The 21133-nt window shown below is 41.3% G+C and overlaps 1 long non-coding RNA gene across 1 annotated transcript; it reads left to right on the plus strand.

Annotated features, from left to right (window-relative positions):
• Positions 1 to 5884: 5884 nt before the first annotated feature.
• On the plus strand, positions 5885 to 7563 carry LOC135966133 (uncharacterized). The gene is made up of 2 exons (XR_010579243.2): positions 5885 to 6045; positions 6726 to 7563. It is a non-coding gene; the product is annotated as an uncharacterized lncRNA (long non-coding RNA).
• Positions 7564 to 21133: the final 13570 nt, after the last annotated feature.

Genomic DNA, 21133 nt, shown 5'->3' on the forward strand with positions numbered 1-21133 from the left:
CTGTAATCCCAGCACTTTGGGAGTCCTAGGCAGGCAGATCACCTGAAGTCAGGAGTTCGAGACCAGCCTGGCGAACATGGTGAAACTCCGTCTCTACTAAAAATACAAAAAAATTAGCCGGGCATGGTGGTGTGTGCCTGCAATCCCAGCTACTCGGGAGGCTGAGGCAAGGGAATTGTTTGAACCCAGGAGGCAGAGATTGCAGTGAGCTGAGATCGCTTTCCATCTCAAAAAAAAAAAAAAACGTTTTTTTCTTCTCAGTTGACTGATTTCTGTTTCCTTCATCTACTTCTGCTGTCTCTACTTCCTCTTGCCACCTTCTGCTGCATGAGGAAACTAAAATAGTTTATAATAGCCTGGGATTCCTTAAAGAAAATGGAGAAGGACCAGACTTTCTTTTGGGGAGTTACCTCTGTTTTTTCTTATGGAACCCCAAGAATGTAAACAGACAAGTTTGTCTCAGATCTTAAACTGCTTGCTTTTTTTTTTTTTTTTTTTTTTTTAACTAAAATAGTTATTATAGCAGAGGCTATTCTTGGGTTTTTATGGAAGAGTGTAATTTACTTATTATTTATTTATTTACTTATTTGAGACCAAGTCTCACTCTGTCACCCAGCTGGAGTGCGGTGACAGAGTGATCCCAGCTCACTGCAACCTCCGCCTCCCAGGTTCAAGTGATTCTCATGCTTCAGCCTCCCGAGTAGCTGGGATTACAGAAGCATGCCACCACACCCAGCTAATTTTTGTATTTTTAGTAGAGACAGGGTTTTACCATGATAGCCAGGCTGGTCTCAAACTCCCGATTGCAGGTGATCTGCCCACCTCAGCCTCCCAAAGTGCTGGGATTACAGGTGTGAGCCACCATGCCCGGCCAAAGAAGAGTGTAATTTAGACACTTAGAAGTGTCTTCACTTAAAAAAAAATTTTTTTTTGTTTTTAAGTGCACGGTAAAAGCATCCTATAGTCTAGCTTCATACTAATTATTTCTTTTTGGAGACCCAGGATTCAGTGTAGGCTCTTCCCAGAGCTCTGGGATCCACTTAAATATCAGTAGTTCCTATCTAAATAAAATGGTCTCCTTATACAATCCTATGATACATTTCTATAATTTTATGTTTGATTTGGTATCCATCTTTAATCTCCCTCTACCACCACCAGATTCTCTCTCTCTACTTGGAGATGTAAATTTTGCTATCTGATTTTTTTTTTAACCTAGGAGTTCCTTTAATATGCAAATTTAGGGCTATCTAGGGGATGATTGCCTAGGGTAATAAAATAGGTTATCAAGAAATTGAAAGTCTAAAATAGGAGAAAAAAAATAGAGGACTTATGAATCTGTAAGATCGACTTCTATCTAGTGTCTAATATATCTATGTATGTATGTGTCATGCGTATGATATTTTAGTACTAACAATGTATAAAAGAGTTCTAATTAATTGGCTTAAAAAAGCACTTAAATCAAATAATTTATCAAAAAAAACAGACTTTAAGCCAAATACTTTTTCAAGTTCACATGACTTAAGTAAACTTTAATAAATAAATTGGTTTTAAAATTTTTGGTGAAATAGAATTAGAAATGGCTTCGGAATTGTCAACATACATTATTTATCTCTGCTAGATGTCAAAATTTGGCATGAAGGTTATAAAGCTGCGAATGCAGCTGAAAAGAGAGTTTTCTTTGTTTATGGTCAATGTAATAAATAACATAGTTAATATTGTTTGGTTAATGAAAACAGCTAAATCCTGAATTATTGGCAAAAAAACAAACCCATCTATTTAACTTTAAGTTTCTTACTTATGAAAACCTGAAATGCACAGGTCATAAAAGTGGTTAACAAGGAAATAACTTTAAATTATAACAGTTTTAGTAAGTAATCTGAGTAAACTATTTTTTAAAAACTACTTAGGTAAATGGAATAAATGCTTGTAGATAATCTTGTCATATAATTTAAAGTCTAAAGTTATATTAAACTAAATAATAGATATTCATTAAATGGGCCATTTCCAAATTTTTTAAAATTATAGGAAAACATTTTTCTTTTTTTTTTTTTTTTTTTTTGAGACTGAGTCTGGCTCTGTCGCCCAGGCTGGAGTGCAGTGGCCGGATCTCAGCTCACTGCAAGCTCCGCCTCCCGGGTTTACGCCATTCTCCTGCCTCAGCCTCCGGAGTAGCTGGGACCACAGGCGCCCGCCACCTCACCCGGCTAGTTTTTTGTATTTTTTAGTAGAGACGGGGTTTCACCGTGTTAGCCAGGATGGTCTCGATCTCCTGACCTTGTGATCCGCCTGTCTCAGCCTCCCAAAGTGCTGGGATTACAGGCTTGAGCCACCGCGCCCGGCCAGGAAAACATTTTTCTAAAAAAAAACGAAAGGTGCTCTTATTCAAAGGGAAATAATTTTTATCTAATTCAAAGAGTATTTAAGAGTTATTTAAGAAATTAGGTAAAGGCAATCAGTGAATAAGAACAATGTAAAAAAAGTTATAAACCTCAAGAGGTATTTTGGGCAAGAAATGTTAAAAGAAAAATAATTGTCTATGGGAGAGAATATTGTATGGTAAATTTTTGTCCTAAAATAAAATAACTGGTTATTTAAGAAAGAAAGATGTCTAGGATAAAACAGGAAGTACAAGTATGTCATAAATGATTTGTATCAAGTTGTCTATAATTAAACAAATTATGTATAATAGTTTTTCTAGAAGTGGGGTCTTGATGTTAAAAAAAGAAACATGTATACACTAAAGAATTGTTTAGAACAATGAAATTTTCTTTAGGGATTCATTTACTCTTAATAAATTATATGAGATTTTAATTTTTTTAACCCAAAGTTCAACTTTTATTGCATCTCACCATTTTTGGTTTCCTCTCCCCTTTTAAAAGGTGCAAAATAATAATGTTCTCCTTCAACTCATTTTCAGATCATGTAAGTAGTTTTTGCCTTGCGTTCTGTTTGTTGTGTCTGATGCTAAAAATGTTTTCTTAAAGGTCTAAAGGAAATGTTTTCTTTCAATGTAATATTTTGTGCACTGCAGAAGGTCTTTTCTTTTGCATTTTGGTAACTGACCCAACAGATTTTATATTTTTATCAAAACAATTCCTATACCATTACTATAAAGTTTTGGTTTGCTTAGGAAGAAAACTGAGATTAAAAAAATTTTAATTAAGGTTATTACATCAGTATATCTTTCTGTACGTACTTTTTTAATTTTAATTTTTTTTTTTTTTTTTTTTTTTTTTTTTTTTTTTTTGAGACGGAGTCTCGCTCTGTAGCCCAGGCTGGAGTGCAGTGGCCGGATCTCAGCTCACTGCAAGCTCCGCCTCCCGGGTTCACGCCATTCTCCGGCCTCAGCCTCCCGAGTAGCTGGGACTACAGGCGCTGCCACCTCGCCCGGCTATTTTTTGTATTTCTTAGTAGAGACGGGGTTTCACCGTGTTAGCCAGGATGGTCTCGATCTCCTGACCTCGTGATCCGCCCATCTCGGCCTCCCAAAGTGCTGGGATTACAGGCTTGAGCCACCGCGCCCGGCCAATTTTTATTTTTTTTAGATGGAATTTTGCTTCTGTTGCCCAGGCTGGAATGCAATGACATGATCTCGGTTCATCGCGACCTCTGCCTCCCAGGTTCAAGCGATTCTCCTGCCTCAGCCTCCCTAGTAGCTGGGATTACAGGCATATGCCACCATGCCCGGCTAATTTTGTATTTTTAGTAGAGACAGGGCTTCTCCATGTTGGTCAGTCTGGTCTCAAACTCCCAACCTCAGGTGATCCACCAGCCTTGGCCTCCCAAAGTGCTGGGATTACAGGCATGAGCCACTGCGCCCGGCCCTGTATGTACTTTTAATGTCCTTGTACCATTGAGTTACAGGGCTTTGATTTCTGGGTCTAAAAAGGACACCAAGTCCTGCTAAATCTTAAACACTAACAGCAATTAAACCCTCATCTTCAGGCCTGATAGAAGATGACAATCAAAATAAACTGCATTCATGAGACACAGGGCCAGAAATTAAAACTATTCAACTCCTCAAGACTCAGGTACTATCACAGAAGAGATGGGCACATGAGATTGTAAGGGCTGACTTTAAGAAATAAATTAAGTTCAAGTTCTCTATAAATTAACCATTAACGTCGATGGCACACTGGTGCAAGACCAGTATATGAGCCCCTGTGTCAGATAAACAAAGTTTCCTGGAGCATCAACCCATTCCTTAATAAAAATTATATAAGTTATAAAAGGCTTATGGAAATTATATCTTATGGTCAAGATAATTAAAATTGTATAGGTTGTTTATAAAATTTTGAAAAACAAATGTAATCAGCCTCATGCTGTTTTTATTAGGCTTATTGTTTGGGAAATCAAGTCTCCTCTCTTAAAAAAATGGTTTTCACCTTTTTTTTTTTTTTTTTTTTGAGATGGAGTCTCACTCTGTCACCCAGGCTGGAGCAATCTCGGCTCACTGCAACCTCCGCCCCTCCAGGTTTAAGCAATCCTCTGCCTCAGCCTCCGGAGTAGCTGGGATTACAGGCACGTGCCACCATGCCCAGCTAATTGTTTTCTTGTATTTTTAGTAGAGATGGGGTTTCACCATGTTGGCCAGGCTGGTCTTGAACTCCTGACCTCATGATCCACCTGCCTCGGCCTCCCAAAGTGCCAGGATTACAGGCATGAGCCACCGTGCCTGGCTGGTTTTCACCTTTTTAAAAAAATCTTTGAGTTATCCGTTTGGTTAAATGAATGACTTATTTTATAATGGCCTGTGATGCTATGTTGTTATAAGAAGCATTTTAAATTTTTTATATTTGATCAACTTTCCAAAGTCAAATTCTAACTTGAGTTCTCATTAATTTTTTTATATCAGTCCTCTGAAGTCCAAAAGAGACATATTCAGCTTATTTAGTATAAAAATCATACAAGAAGCATTGTCAAATATGAAATGCTGTTTAGTTTTCTTTGGACTATATTTGTATAAATGTTATTGGTATGTGTTCCAAGACTATGGGAAACTCCTATAATTCTGATGACTTAGTGTATGTTATTATTAATAATTATAATTGTTATGTAAAATTGTTGAATGCTATAGAAGTAACCAAAATTCCTAAGTCAATTGTGTGTTTTTTTTTTTTTGTGAAACAGAGTTTCACTCTGTCACCCAGGCTGGAGTGCAGTAGCACAATCTCAGCTCACTACAACCTCCACCTCCCAGGTTCAAGCAATTCTCCTGCCTTAGCCTCCCAAGTAGCTGGGACTATAGGCATGTGTCACCACACCCAGCTAATATTTTGTATTTTTAGTAGAGACAGGATTTTGCCATGTTGGCCAGGATGGTCTCGATCTCTTGACCTCGTGATCTGTCTGCTTTGGCTTCCTGAAGTATTGGGATTACAGGCGTGAGCCACCACGCCTGGCTCAATTGTGGTTTTAATAATGGCTGTCTTATGACTTTTTGTCATCCATAGACAATTGTTGTCTTGTTTTGATCCTCTTCAAAAGGTGATTTATAATCAGTGATAGGACTTTGATAGGTGCTCTTGAATGCAGGTTTCTAACAACTTTGGAAACTGTGACATTAGAACAAAGGAAAAAAACTTTCAGGATTCTCATGGAGAGCTGAAATATTCATGAATACCAAACAGAACAGGAGTTAACTGCATGGACTGAACTAGTAGAAGACTGAAGTAATCCTTTTTGACTCTGCTTAAAACGTTGCTGATCCTTTGTTTTGTTTTTCAGAGTCAAGAAAAGTTTTCTTAAACACACTTCTGTAAACAAAATTTGGAGCCTATTTGTTTATCTGATTTCTTCAGAATTTGGAGACTGAGTATTCTTATGACAATACAGTTATTTGCATAAGTGCAATAAGAATCTGTTTTGTTTTGTTTTGTAACAGGACATACTTGGAGAAACTGTTTATTTTACCAAGGCTTTGACTGGAATGATATGCTTTCCTTTAAAGAATTAAACTTGACTTATAAAGCCAATAAAAGCACCTTGAGAAAACTGGCCTCATACCTTGTTTACACAGCCCCTATACAGCATTCTTGACCTGTGGTAAGTAAAGAATGTCACTTTCTGATGGGTCCAGAAGCCCCCAAGTTATTCTGAGGCCTCAAGAGGAGAGGAAGTTACCCAACTCGTAGATATTTGATGGTGTAAAGCCATGACTGGGCTCAGCTTTAAAAAAGTCTTAGATCTGAGATTCCTTCTATGGAACACAGTTCCATTAAAGCCAATTTAAAAAGCCTATGTGAAAAATAATTACTCTTGCTCCACTTTTGTATAATTGGGCCAAGTATAGTAAAGCAAATTGGTCCTACCATGATTGGTCTTTAGTAAAAATTGAAAACTGGAGAAAGAAAAATGTTTCAAAAACTATAGTACACCTGTTATTAGATTCTAGTCTTGCCTAATTTTTTTACATTTTTATTATTTTCTACAGTTTGAACCGAATTCTATTTTTTCCTGGCTACCAGTCTCCAAAATAATGTTTTCAATTGTTTGCCTTCTTTCTTTTCTTTTCCCCTGCCCCATATTTCCTAATTTGAAATCACTGAAAACTAAGCTGCGCTTTTTTAAAGCCCTGCAAACTGAAGCTAGACAACGAATTTCCAAAGCAAATAACAGCAACCTATTTACATACATAAGCCACTTTCACACCTGCCTGCTGATGTGTGGATTCTTTTTTGTTTGTTGTTGTTTTCTCCCTTCCTCCTTCTATTTTCTCTTCCTAGGATATGAAACTCCTGCTACAAATGAACTTTCCTAATAACATGAGACCTACCTGTCTAGGTAGAAAACCATCCTAACAATGAGAAATCACAGGAAACCTGAGACCAGAGACTCATTTTCTTCTAAAATGCTTTCTCTGAAAGATTTCAAAAAGAAAAGGGGAAATATGAAGGGAAAATAAACTTGGGATCCCCAAATCACTATGCTAAAGGGAAAGATCAAGCTGGGAACTGCTTAGGGCAAACCTGCCTCCAGTTCTATTCAAGGTCATCCCTCTGCTCACTGAGATAAATGCACATCTGACTGTCTCTCTTGGAAATGCTAATCAGAAACTCAAAAGAATGCAACCTGTTAGTCTCTCACCTACCTATGACCTGGAAACTGAAACCCCCTCCCTGTTTCAAGTTGTCCCTGCCTTTCCAGACTGAACCAATGTACAACTTACACATATGGATTGATATATCATGTCTCCCTAAAATGTGTAAAAGCAAGCTATGCTCCAACCACCTTGGGCGCATGTCATCAGGACCTCCTGAGGCTCGGTCACAGGCGTGCATCCTTAACTTTGGCAAAGTAAACTTCTTAAATTGACTGAGACCTGGCTCAGATATTTTGTGTTCACAAGGAATTATTGTTAAGTTTTCTGGGTATGGTCATAAAATTGTGTTTGTGTTATGGTTATGCAATTTGTCTATGTTAGAGATTTTTCTTGAAAAATTCACAAGTAAAAGGATATTTTATCCTTGATTGCTTTAAAATACTCTAGCAAATGAACAAAAAGTGGTAGGGAGGATAGAGTATAAATAAAAGCAACGGAATGTTGCTCACTGTTGAAACTGAGTGATAGGTGTGTGGACGCTTATTATACCATTCTCTCTGCTTTGTGTGTGTTTGACATTTTCCATAATAAAAAGGTATTAATTCCCTCATTCCCATCTCCCCAGGTGAAGCACTGAGCTAAAAAGGTCAAGTGTTAGATCAAATAAGTTGCTTTCTTTGAGCAAAAGCAGCTGCTGGGGAAGAGTCCTGTGGGGCCCCACCGACCCCTGCTGCCAGTGCCAACCCATCTGGCCCCACACTGAAGGCCCACTTCTGCAGCCTGCTAGAGACTGCCTGGCTCAATGGCCTGGCTCTGCCCACCTGGGGCCACAGGGCCTCAGGACCAGACCGGCCTTTGCCCCGCCCACAGCTTCTGGGCAGCCAGAGCCATCACCTGTAGCACTGGTCACTGGTGCTTTGTGGGTAGCGATCACTCTTAACCCTCCCTCCTGCCTGCCTGGCTGCCCCAGGGCCAGAAGTAGATGCTGGGGCTGGGGCTACTCCCCTGGAGGGGTTTCAGCTTTTGATCCGTCCAGGGTGGGCTGAGAGCCCCTGAGCTTTTAACCTGAGGGTCTTTATTGGATAGGACCACTTCCTATGTCTTCCCTAGAGAAAACATGTCGGCTTCGGAACCTGACAGATCTGGACTTGCATCCTGGCTGGCGTTCCTTGCTGCATGACCTGAGCAAGACTCTTCACCTCTGCTGAGCCCTCATCCTCCATCTGTACAATTGAACAACGCAACCTACCTCACAGGGTTGTTGTGGAGATGCTGCCTGACACATATCCCGTTAAGGTTTGGTCTCTGCTTCCTCCCCGGGACAGGGCCTGGAATCAGAGGCTGAGAGCCTTCCTGTAGAAAGTCTTCATGTGTCTTAGGACTTGGCTGTCTTAGAGTGGTACATTGTGCAGAGGATGTGGCTCACATTTTCTAGAGTCACCTCCTCATCAGTATTTGGGATTGGGCTGGCCCAACCCCCAAGCCTGGAGCTCCCCGAGGGGGCCTGCGCTGCCCACTCCCAATCCCCGCTATTGGTGCAGCGATGCCACCTGGGGCTAGCATCCTTGTTCTGGGCCTGCTGCTCCCACCCCAGGACGCCCCAGACCTGTCCTCAGTGGCTTCCCTGAGCTGCCTCTCCCACCCCAGGCATTATGCCGGGAAACATGTTTTCTGGAAGCCAAGCAGCTGCTGGGACTCAGGGACTGGTGCAGGCAGGCTGAGTGACAGCTTAGTCCTGGAAAGTCTCTGAAGATCTGGACTGGGAATCCTGGTACTCCCCAAGCCAGAACCCACCAGCCAGGCCTGCTGTGGGCCACCTGCCTGTGGGGTGCTGGGCTGAACCAGAGGCTGGCAAGCTCTGGGCCTTATTTAGGGGTTTGTGATGAGCCCGTGGGCCCTGGAGGCAGGCCATTAAAGCATCTGGTTTGTTTTGAGGGGGGAAGAAAAGTTGCTTTCTTTGGCCTTGGATGTGTTTTAACAGATAAAAGTTAAAATATTATGGAAAAGTAAAAGACCACTGTCACAGTCTGTTAATCCCATATGCTTCCCCTGAGAAGGATAAATAGTTATATGACAGTTTTATGGGATCCAGGGCCCACTATAGGAAAATTTCCCAGAGGACTCTCAGCACTGTTTTTACTCACATCACTTCAAACACCAGTGTGTGGATTTTTTACACACCACCAACAACCAGTTCTCCAACTAGGTGTCCAACAATTCCATTTAATTCTGATACAAGCTACCTGGAGTTAGTGCAGGCCTAACCTGTTGAGGGCTCAGTCCCACAACACTGCCCCAACTACCAGTTGAAAGTCCCAGGTTACCACACATACTTCTGACCAACCAAATATAAATTGGACGTTTCCACGACCCCCTCTTCACTTTTGATAATTTGCTAAAATGGCCCACAAAACTCAGGGAAACCCTTTACTTGGGTTTATTGGTTTATTGTAAAAGATATTATAAAGGACACCAGTGAGCAGCCAAACGAAGAGGCACCTAGGGCGAGGTCTGGAAGGGTGCTGAGCACAGGAGCTTCTGTCTCCATGGAGTTTGAGGAGCATCACCCTCCTGGCATGGGGATGTGTTCACTGACCCAGATGGTCCTGAACCCCATTGTTTTGGGATTTTTACAGAGGCTTCATTACGTAGGCGTAATTGATTAAATCAGTGGCCACTGGTGATTAACTCAATCTCCAGCTCAGCTCCTCCCCCTAGAGGTCCAGGGATGGGGCTGAAAGTTCCAGCCCTCTAATCACAAGACTGGTTCCTCTGGCCGCCAGCCCCCTAGCTCCCCAGGGGCCACCAAGAGCCACCTTATTAGCATAAACTTAGGTGTGGCTGAAAGGGCTTTTTATGAATAACAAAAGATGCCCTATCACCCCTATCACTCAGAAAATTCCAAGTTTTGGAAACTGTCAGCAACTGAAGACAAAGACCAGATGTATATTTCTTATTGTATCACAGGCTTTCTAACACTCCATTCTTCCTTTTCTTCTTTTCCTTAATCAGTAGGAGAAGATGAGGGAAAACATTGAAGCCTGAAGTAATTTCTTACTTGACTAGTTAAAACAATGAAACTATGGGAGCTTTAGGACCTTTGGTTTGAGAATCTCTGGTTTGATATTAATATAAGTACATTAAGGCTACAAGGACTATTCATTTGAAATTTCCAGTGGAGGCCAGCTTTCCTCTATTAGATAGAGTATCATTTGGAAAGCACGTCCTCTTCAGTACACTCTTCCTTTGAGAACTAGCCTGCTATTGCACTCCAAGAGATTATAAAAACCCTTAAGAGGGGGATTCAAGATAGCTGACTAGAGGCGCCATTACGTAGGCATAATTGATTACTGTGCCTCCTCCACAAAGAATGACCAACACAGCAAGTAGATAACCACATGTCAAATAGAGCTTCTAAGAGAGAACACTGGAATTCATCAGGGAAGTGGCAGGGAATCTCTGAGGCATGGAAGGCAAGAGAAGTAAAGCAGCCAGGCCTGCCAGGATCGGCTTACAACTCCCAATTGCAGGGAGATGTTGAGAGATCCCCAGCAGCCTACATTCCCACTGCAGACTCCTGCAAGCCCAGCTGTGGGAAGGCCCCTTGGCTCTTGCAAGCCCTGAGACTAGAATAGGGAGCTGCCTGGAGACACGTGATGGCATTGTTTCAGAGAGGGAGTTCATGCTAAGTCCCACATCCCCCCGAGACCCAAGCAGCTGCAGCATAGGGCGTTTGAGAGCTCCCCACCAGACTGCATCCTGCCCTGGGGCCCAAGAGCCCCTGCACTTCCACATCCCTGGACCCCAGTGACATCCCCTCACATCCTCAGAAGCCGGTAGTATTGAGATGCCAGCTGGACCTAGCAGTGTTGCTGGGTTTCCAACACTCTAGCCCATGCCATGTTCTATACCCTAGGGAACAGGCAAAGGAGTGCACCAGGAAGATTGACTTGGGACAAAGGAAGCCAAAGCATCCGTTTCCCAGAGCCTGAGTGCTGCCTGCCCCAGGGCCACTGCCACTGACAGCAACCCCACTACTTTCAGAAGAAGGGCCACCGTGCACCTGCATGTGCCTTTACAGAAAGCCTGGGGAACAGCCCACCTGTGTACTGTCCTTATGCTGGAGGAGAGGTGTTGGCACCCATGTGCATCATCCAGGGACCTCAGGATGAGTCTGCCCCATCTGCCACCACCACCCACTTATACTATCCAGGGGCCTGGGGATAATTTGGCCACCTTGCCCTCCACCACTGGTGCACGTGTATGCCATCTAGGGGCATAAGGACAGGCCCACCCACCCACCACCAGATTACATGTGTACCTCTCAGGGGACAAGGGGCTGGCCCTCCCAGTCCACCACCAGCACTGACTGCTATGCATCCTGCTCCAAGGCCTAAGGGTTGTCCGCTGATGCTACTACCACCACCAATGCCATACACACCACCTGGTGGTCCAAGGGCATACCATTCAGCTCACTACTGCCACCACTGGTACCTGAGCATACCACCTGGAAGCCTAAACACTGGCCTGCTCATACCCACCACTGCCAGCACCCACATACACCATCCAGGGCCTGAGGACTGGCACACTTGACCCACCACTGCCACCACTGGCAGTTGAGAATTGGCCCAACTGGTATCCCCTTCTGCAGGAAAGCCTTGTCACAGCTCCTACTAATAACCACATCCCAAGCCACTGAGGAACTCACAACCACCACTGATGCTGATTATAGGTGAAGACATCACATGGAGACTACATTACTGCACCCACCCAGAGTCAAAGCCAAAGTACCCTGCCAACCAACTATAGATGCAACTCTAGGAAAGAGCCTTCCCCTGCAAAAGCCAGTCTATAAAACTGGAACAAGCAACTGTTACACCAGACTTGCAGATATCAATATAAGGACACAAGACACATGAAAAAGCAAGGAAACATGATGCTTCTAAATGAAGACAATAATTCTCCAGTAGCAACACAAAGAAAAGAAAATCTATAAAGTGGCCAGAAAAAGAATACAAATAATGATATTAAAGAAACTCAGTGAGATACAAGCGAACACAGATAAATGATAGAAATAAATCAAGAAAATTCATGATCTGAATGAGAAATTCAACAGAGATAAAATTCAACAAAAAGATAAAATTCAACAAAGATACAAAATACAACAAAAATACAACAAAAAGATGTAAAAGAAAAACAGAAATCCTAGAACCAAACAATTCAATGAATCAATAAAAAATTCATTCAAGAGCTTTAACAATAAACCAGATCAAGCACAAGAAAGAATTTCAGAACCTGAAGTCAGGTCATTTGAAATAACCCAGTCAGACAAAAATAAATGAAAAAAAGCATGGATGACATATGAAATACTATAAAGCAACCAAATATTCAAACTTTGGCAATTTCAGAAGGAGAAGAGATGGGCAAAGGCATAGAAAACCTATTTAACAAAATAATAGCTGAAAACTTTTACAGTCTTCTCTAAGATATATAGATATCGAGATACAGGAAGCTTAAAGATCCCCAAATAGATTCAACCCAAAAATAGTCTTCATCAAAGCACATTATCATCAAACTACCAAAAGTCAAAGATGTTGGGCACACAGCTGTAATCCCAGCTACTTGGGAGGCTGAGGCAGCTACTTGGAAGGCTTGAGGCCAGGAGTTTGAGGCTGTAGTGTGCTATGTTTGTGCCTGTAAAGTAGCCACTGCACTCGAGCCTGGGCAACATAGCAAGACCTTGTCTCAAAAAAATAAAAAATGAAGTAAAAGACAAAGAGGGAATTCTAAACACGACAAGCAAAAAGCATCAAGTCACATATAAGGAAATTTCCATCAGACTAACAGTGGATTTCTCAGCAGAAATTGTATAGACCTGGAAAGAATGGGATGATATATTCCAAGTGCGAAAAGAAAAGAATTTTCAGACAAGCATACTATATCCATCAAAGCTATTCTTCAAAAATGAAAAAGAAATATTGAGGGAATTCATCATCACTACACTGGCCCTACAAGAAATGCTTAAGGAAGTCCTACATCTGAAAGAAAAAGGACAATAACTATTACGAAAGTATAAAACTCACTGGTGGAGAGGACACGCAAACGAGAAAGAGAAAGCACTCAAACATTATCACTACAAAAAAACACCAAATCATAAAGGTAAACAATAAAAGATAAAGAAAGGAACATAAGACATACAAAACAATCAGAAAACAACTAACAAAATGACAGGAGTATTTTACTTTCAACCTATCAATAATAACCTTGAATTTGAATGTAAATGATTTAAATTCCCCAATTAAAAAACAAACTGCCTGAATGGATTAAAAAAAAAAAAAGCAAACAAGACCCAACAGTATGCCACCTGCAGGAAACTCACTTTGCCTAGGGCTGGGCGTGGTGGCTCACGCCTGTAACCCCAGCACTTTGGGAGGCTGAGGCAGGTGGACCACTTGAGGTCAGGAGTTTGAGACCAGCCTGGCCAAGATGGTGAAATCCCGTCTCTACTAAAAATACAAAACTTAGCCAGGCACAGTGGTGGGCGCCTGTAATCCCAGCTACTCCGGAGGCTGAGGCAGGAGAATTGCTTAAACCCGGGAGGTGGAAGTTGTAGTGAGCAGAGATCGTGCCACTGCACTCTAGCTTAGGTGACAGAGCAAGACTCTCTCAAAAAAAAAAAAAGACATACATAGACATGAACGGGTGAGAGGCCAGGCGTGGTGGCTCATGCCTGTAATCCAAGCACTTTGAGAGGCCGAGTTGGGCAGATCACCTGAGGTCAGGAGTTTGAGAACAGCTTGGGCAACACGGTGAAACCCCGTCTCTACTGAAAATACAAAAATTAGCCAGGCATGGTGGTGCGTGCTTGTAATCTCAACTACTCAGGAGGCTGAGGCAGGAGAATAGCTTGAACCTGAGAGGCGGAAGTTGAAGGGAGCTGAGATCACGCCATTGCATTCCAGCTTGGGCGACAAGAGCAAAACTCAGTCTCAACAAAATAAAAACAAACAAACAAACAAAAAAGACATGAAGGGATGGGGAAAAAATCCACACAAACAAAAACTAAAAGCGTGTGCAGGAATAGCCATGGACCATGATACATATATTGACATTATGTTCTTGATGTAAACATTCAATACAAGAAGACACAGGAAAGACACTGTGGATAAGTTAACTTGCAATATCAAGGCTATAGGAGAGCAATTTTAAATATGCCAGAACTTGGAGAATAATGTTCCCATTGCCTCTTCTTGATGAACCTAAGAGGGAATGGGCTAGAAAAGATAATTGGAAAAACGTTGGCAAAAATATTTGTGGCACACCTTGACTGCGTTTAGCTGAAAATGTGAGACTAAAACAAATGTGGAGATAAGGATAGTAACTAATATGAAAATCTGATATGCTCTGTCAAAATGGAAATAATATCACTTAAAAAGGGGAAGAAGACAGGAAAGCCCAGAAACTCATTAACTGATTCAGAAGCAATAGCTATATGTCACAAGATACTACATAAAGCGGAGAAATCAAAACATGGAAGCCTATGTTTATTTGAAAGTACAAAGAAAAACTAAACTTTGGATGATGGGGGAAAAGAGGGAAGAGTGAGGAAGAGGTTACAAGCTAGTTTTTGTTTTGTTTTGTTTTTCTTTTTTTGAGGAGTCTCGCTCTGTCACCCAGCCTGGAGTGTAATGACACAATCTCAGCTCACTGCAACCTCTGCCTCCTGGGTTCAAGCAATTCTCCTGCCTCAACCTCCTGAGTAGCTGGGATTACAGGCGCCCACCATCACACCCAGCTGATTTTTGGCATTTTTAGTAGAGATGGGGTTTCACCATGTTGGCCAGGCTGGTCTTGAACTCCTGACCTCAAGCAGTCTGCCTGTCTCAGCCTCCCAAAGTACTGGGATTACAGGCATGAACTATTGTGCCTGGCACAAGTTAATTTTATAACAATAGTTTTATAACAAAAGGAGGTCAGGCCTGGTGGTTCATGCCTGTAATCCTAGCACTTTGAGAGGCCAAGGTGGGAGAATTGCTTGAGCCCAGGACTTCAAGACCTGCCTGGGCAACATAGTGAGATCCCATCTCTTAAAAAAGTAACAACTTACAGAAAATATTGTTTAAAAAATTTTGTTTAAGTCATTGCCTAAAGGAAAGTGGGAACTGAAAGTACAAAATATTAGAAAAAATTAAAACCTTACATTTTAAACACACACACACACACACACACACACACACACACACACACACACGGATTTTGTGATGTTTCAGTTTAGCTAAATCCATTTAAACGGTTTCTCCAAATGTCCTTCCCTGTATCATTCTGAGTTAGGATTGGCCACAAGATACAATTATAGTTGCATTGTTCCTGATCTACTGCTCACTTTGTTGCAGTGGGACAGCCAGACCAGCTGCTACCCCAGCTCCTGTCCCATCTCTCTCAAATTCTCTGAATCCTGGGCCAGGTATGTGTGCTACCCATGGTGAAGAGAACCAGTTTCTCCTACAGGTCACCTACAACATTGAGACCTGAGGCATGAGATTGGATGCCATTCTAGTTTGTCCTCAAAAGTTCCCGTTTGCCCATCCCTGATTTCCTAACTTCGCATCCATCTTCCCTTCCTTACTGCTGGCCGTGCTGACTTCAGACCAGCATCAGTCACACAGGCAAGTCTCACAAAGACTTATTCACTAAATCCTAAAGTTATATAAGGCCTAGTACCTATAATAAATCTGTTATTTGTACCATTTGCAGTGGTTCAGCTGCTCTGAGTTTTTTTTTTTTTTAAGGATGAAAATGAGCAAAGGAAACAGACAACCGAGTATGGTAAAAACAGAAAATTCAGAAAAGATAATGCAAAATAATACAACTGAGACTAAACAAATACATTGTATAAATAAATGTAAATAAGCTTAAAAGACCTATTAGAAGAAAACAAAAATAAATGATTGATAAGTGGATTAAAATAAACGGATTAAACACACAACTCAAAAAGGAAAAGAATGGCAAAGCAAGTTGAAAAAATACAGAAGGATGAAATTGCTAAATATGAAAACGGGAAATATTGAATCAGAAAACAAAAAAGTCTACATAATTAAAAGTATGCTAATCAAGCAATTAAAAATTAGTTCCTTGAAAAATATCAAAACTATAGAAAACCATTATCTAGCATAACCAAGTAAGAAATGACAAATGAATGGGATGCAGTGGCTCATGCCTATAATCCCAGCACTTTGGGAGGCGAAGGTGAGGGGACTGCTTGATCTCAGGAGTTCAAGGCCAACCTGGGCAACATAATGAGACCCTGTCTCTACAAAACAAATTAAAAATTAGCTGGGCATGGTAGCACATGCCAGCTACTTGGAGACTGAGGCGGGAGGATTACTTGAGCCCAGGAGGTTGAGCCTGCAGTGAGTCGTGACTGCAACATTACACAGCTAGTCAACAGTGTGAGATCTTGTTTCAAAAACAAATCAACAACAACAACAATAAAAATCAAATAAATGACAAGTGAGAAATAACTATTGAAAAGAGTAAATACAAAGTAATAAGGGTTGAGTGCGGTGGCTCATGCCTATAGTCCTGGCACTTTGGGAGGCTGAGGTGGGTAAATCGGTTGAGCCTAGGAGTTCAAGACCAGCCTGGGCAACGTGTCAAAACCCTGTCTCTACAAAAATACAACAACAACAACAAAAATTAGCTGGGCATGGTAGCATGGTGCCTGTAGTCTCAGCTACTCAGGAGGCTGTTGTGGGATGATCACTTGAGCCCAGGAGGTTGTGGCTGCAGTGAGCTGTGATTGTCACCCACCAGCCTGGGTGACAGAGTGAGACCCTGTCTCAAAATAAAATAATAAGATCATAATGACATCAGGGAAGGTGGCAGAGTAGAAAACACCAGGAATCAATCTCTCTATCTAGTCAATTGTACTGACAGAATCTGTCTGATATAACTATGTTGGAACTCTGGAATCTATTACAAAGCTTGCAACTTCCAGGAGAAGACTGTGGCTAATTTCAGTCAATTTCAGCTCTCACAATCTTGGAGCAATTTGAATTTGGCTTGCAGGAGCCAGGGTAGGCAATAAGAACCTTGTCCTCCATGTATCTGGGATCTATGTTTTGATCTCTGATTGCTGCTTCTGATGGCAGAGGTGTAGACACAGAAGTGAGCTGCCATTGTTGTAACCCCCATTGCCATTTTTACAATCCACACTGGAAAAGTGACTTCCAGGAGACTTAAAAAGCCAATGACTGTTTTTTCTCCCCTCATCTTTCCCTTTTCCCCCTTTTAGGGGCCAGACATTTAAGGACTAGGACATCCAAAGTAACTACATATACAAGGGAATATGGAAAGTCACAATGCATGTCCAGGGAAAGGCACAGACTCAGAGAAGACCTTCAATTTATTTTCCAATCTTATCCCCAGCTTAGAGACACCATATGACCATAAAAATAAAATAAAATAAAATAAAAACAGCATGCTTTTTTATCCATGTGCCAAAAAAAAAAAAAAAAAAAAAAAAAAGTAAACCCTGGGGAAGGAGAGAATTTTATTTCCAGAGTTACCACATTATAAGATTCAAAAGTCCAGTTTTCAACTACAACAACAAAATCACAAGACATACAAAGAAACAGTAAAGTGTGGCCTATCTAAGGAAAAAAATGTCAACAGAAAACATTCCGGAACAACTGTCTTAAAGATGCTCAAAGAGCTAAATGAAGATGTGGACAAAGTCAAGAAAATGATATATAAATAAAATGGAACTTTCAACAGAGAGACAGAAAACATAGAAAGGAAGAAAAAATTCTGGAACTGAAAAGTACAATAACTACAATGTAAATTTGACTAAAGGGATTAAAAAGCAGATTTGAGTAGGTAGAAGGAAGATTCAGACCAACATATGCACTGTAGGAGTTTCATAAGAAAAAGAGGGAAAGGGAAAAAGGAATTTTTTTTTCCAGAAATAAGGGCTAGAAATGCCCCAAACTGGATGAAAGACATGAATACAAACATGCAAGTTGTTCAACAAAGTTGAAGTGGAATAAACTCAAGAGAGGTCCCACCAGGAAATATAGCTAAACTGTGAAGGCCAAAGGCAAAGGGAAAATCTTGAAAACAGCAAGGAAGAAGCAACTGTTTACATACAAGAGATTCTGAATAAGATTGTCTCCTGATTTCTTACCAGAAACTGTGGAGGCCAGAAGGCAGTGGATTGATAGATGCAAAAATGCTGAAAGGAAAAAACTGTCAAGCAAGAATCCTCTACCTGGCAAAACTGTCCATCAAAAATGAAGAAGAAATTAAGAGGCCAGCCATGGTAGCTCATAACTGTAATCGCAGCACTTTGGGAGATCAATATGGGTGGATCACTTGAACCCAGGAGTTTGAGACCAGCATAGGCAACATAGTGAGACCCCATCTCTACAAAAAAATACATGTGCCATTATAAAAGCTAGCATTAATGTAACTTTCATTTAAAACACCACATTTTGTTTATGTTATTTAAGAGAATAAGCATTAAAAAAATCAATTAGAACCTTGTGTTTTTGGACATACAATGCACAAAAATGTAATTTTATGACATCAGTAACTGAAACGGATGGGCACAGAGCTGTATAGGAGCAGAGTTTTTGTATGCCTTTGAAGTTAAGGTGGTATAAATTCAAATTAGGCTGGGCGCGGTGGCTCACACCTATAACCCTAGCACTTTGGGAGGCCAAGGCAGGTGGATCACCTGAGGTCAGGAGTTCAAGGCTAGCCTGGCCAACATGGCAAAACCGCATCTCTACTAAAAATACAGAAGTTAGCCATGGTTGCACACTTCTGTAATCCCAGCTACTCAGGAGGCTGAGGCAGGAGAATCACTTGAAACAAGGAGGCAGAGGTTGTAGTGAGCTGAGATTGCACCACTGCACTCTAGCCTGGGAAGCAGAGCAAGACTCCATCTAAATAAATACATAAATAAATTCAAATTAGTATTATAATTTCAGGATGTCAAATGTAATTCTTATGATAACCACAGAGAAAACATCCATAGCATATGTGCAAAAGGATACACACACACACACACACATACACACAAGCATTTAAAACTTTTCACTACAAAAATCTTAACTAAACACAGGACAGTAATGCAAGGAATGAAGAACAAAAAGGCTATAAGGTATATAGAAAACAGAATTAAATCCCTCTTTGTCAGTAGATACTTTAAATGTAAATGGATTAAACTCTCCAATCAAAATACAGAAATCAGCATAATGGATAAAAAACATGAATCAAATATATGATGTCTACAAGAGATCACATTAGATAAAGACACAAATAGGTTGAAAGTAAAAGGATGGAAAAAGATATTATATACAAATAGTAAACAAAAGAGAGTGGGGTGTCTATACTAACATCACACAAAACAGACTTTAAATCAAAAAAGATTACATAAGACAAAGAAATGGATTACATGTTAATAAAAGGTAAAATAAAGCATGAAGATAAAACAATTATAAACATTTATGTACTTAATAACAGACCATCAAAATATATAAAGCAAAAACTGATAGAATTGAAGGGAGAAGGCCGGGCGCGGTGGCTCAAGCCTGTAATCCCAGCACTTTGGGAGATGGGCGGATCATGAGGTCAGAAGATCAAGACCATCCTGGTGAACACGGTGAAACCCCGTCTCTACTAAAAAAATACAAAAAACTAGCCGGGCAAGGTGGCGGGCGCCTGTAGTCCCAGCTACTCGGGAGGCTGAGGCAGGAGGATGGCATAAACCTGGGAAGCGGAGCTTGCAGTGAGCTGAGATCCGGCCACTGCACTCCAGCCTGGGCAACAGAGTGAGACTCCGTCTCAAAAAAAAAAAAAAAAAGAATTGAAGGGGGAACGAAACAGCTCTACAATAATAGTCAGAGATGTGAGCTGGGCATGGTAGCTCATGCCTGTAATCCCAGCACTTTCGGAGGCTGAGATGGGCAGATCACATGAGGCCAGGAGTTCAAGACCAGCCTGGCCAACATGGCAGAGACCACTGTCTCTACTAAAAATACAAAAATTAGCTGGGCATGGTAGTACATGTCTGTAATCCTAGCTACTCGGAGGTTGAGGCGGGAGAATCACTTGAACCCAGGAGATGGAGGTTGCAGTGAGCCGACGAGATCAGGTGGTGCCACTGCACTCCAGCCTGGGCTATAGAACAAGACCATCTCTCAAAAAAAAAAAAGAAAGAAATCGGAGACCTCAATGCCCCACTTGCAATAATGGATAGTACAATCAGACAGAATATAAGGAAAGAAGCAGAGGCCCTGAACAACACAATATACCGACTACATCTAACAGACATATGCAGAACACTCTACCCGACAACAACACAATGCATATTCTTCTCAAGCGCACGTGGGCCTTCCCCAATATAGACCACAGAGTAGGCCACTAATCAATTCTCAATAGATTTTTTAAAAATAGGTGTGATACAAAGTACCTTATCTGACCACAAAAGTAAGTTAAAAATCAATAACAGAATAAAACCTGAAAAATGCACAAATTTGTGGAAATTTAAAAAACACACTCTTAAACAACCAATGGGTCAAACAAGAAATCCTAGAGAAATTAGGAGATAGAGACAAATGGAATTTAAAACACACTATTTTTATTTCCTCAATAAATGAAAATACCTAATAACAATATGAAAACTGGCCGAGCGTGGTGGCTCACGCCTGTGATCCCAGCACTTTGGGAGGCCGAGGTGGGCGGATCACGAGGTCAGGAGATTGAGACCATCCTGGCTAACACGGTGAAACCCCGTCTCTATAAAAATACAAAAAATTAGCCGGGCGTGGTGGCGGGCGGCTATAGACCCAGCTACTCGGAAGGCTGAGGCAGGAGAATGGCGTGAACCCGGGAGGCAGAGCTTGCAGTGAGCCAAGATCACGCCACTGCACTCCAGCCTGGGTGACGAGCGAGACTCCATCTCAAAAAAATAAAGAAAACTTCTGTGAGGTAGTAAAAGCAGTGCTAAGGGAGAAATGTATAGCTGTCAATGTTTAACTTTAAAAAAGAAGAAAGATCTCAAATCAGGCCATGTGCTGTGGCTCA

The sequence above is a fragment of the Macaca fascicularis genome, chromosome 1 (genome assembly GCF_037993035.2).
Source record: "Macaca fascicularis isolate 582-1 chromosome 1, T2T-MFA8v1.1".
NCBI classification, from domain to species: domain Eukaryota; kingdom Metazoa; phylum Chordata; class Mammalia; order Primates; family Cercopithecidae; genus Macaca; species Macaca fascicularis.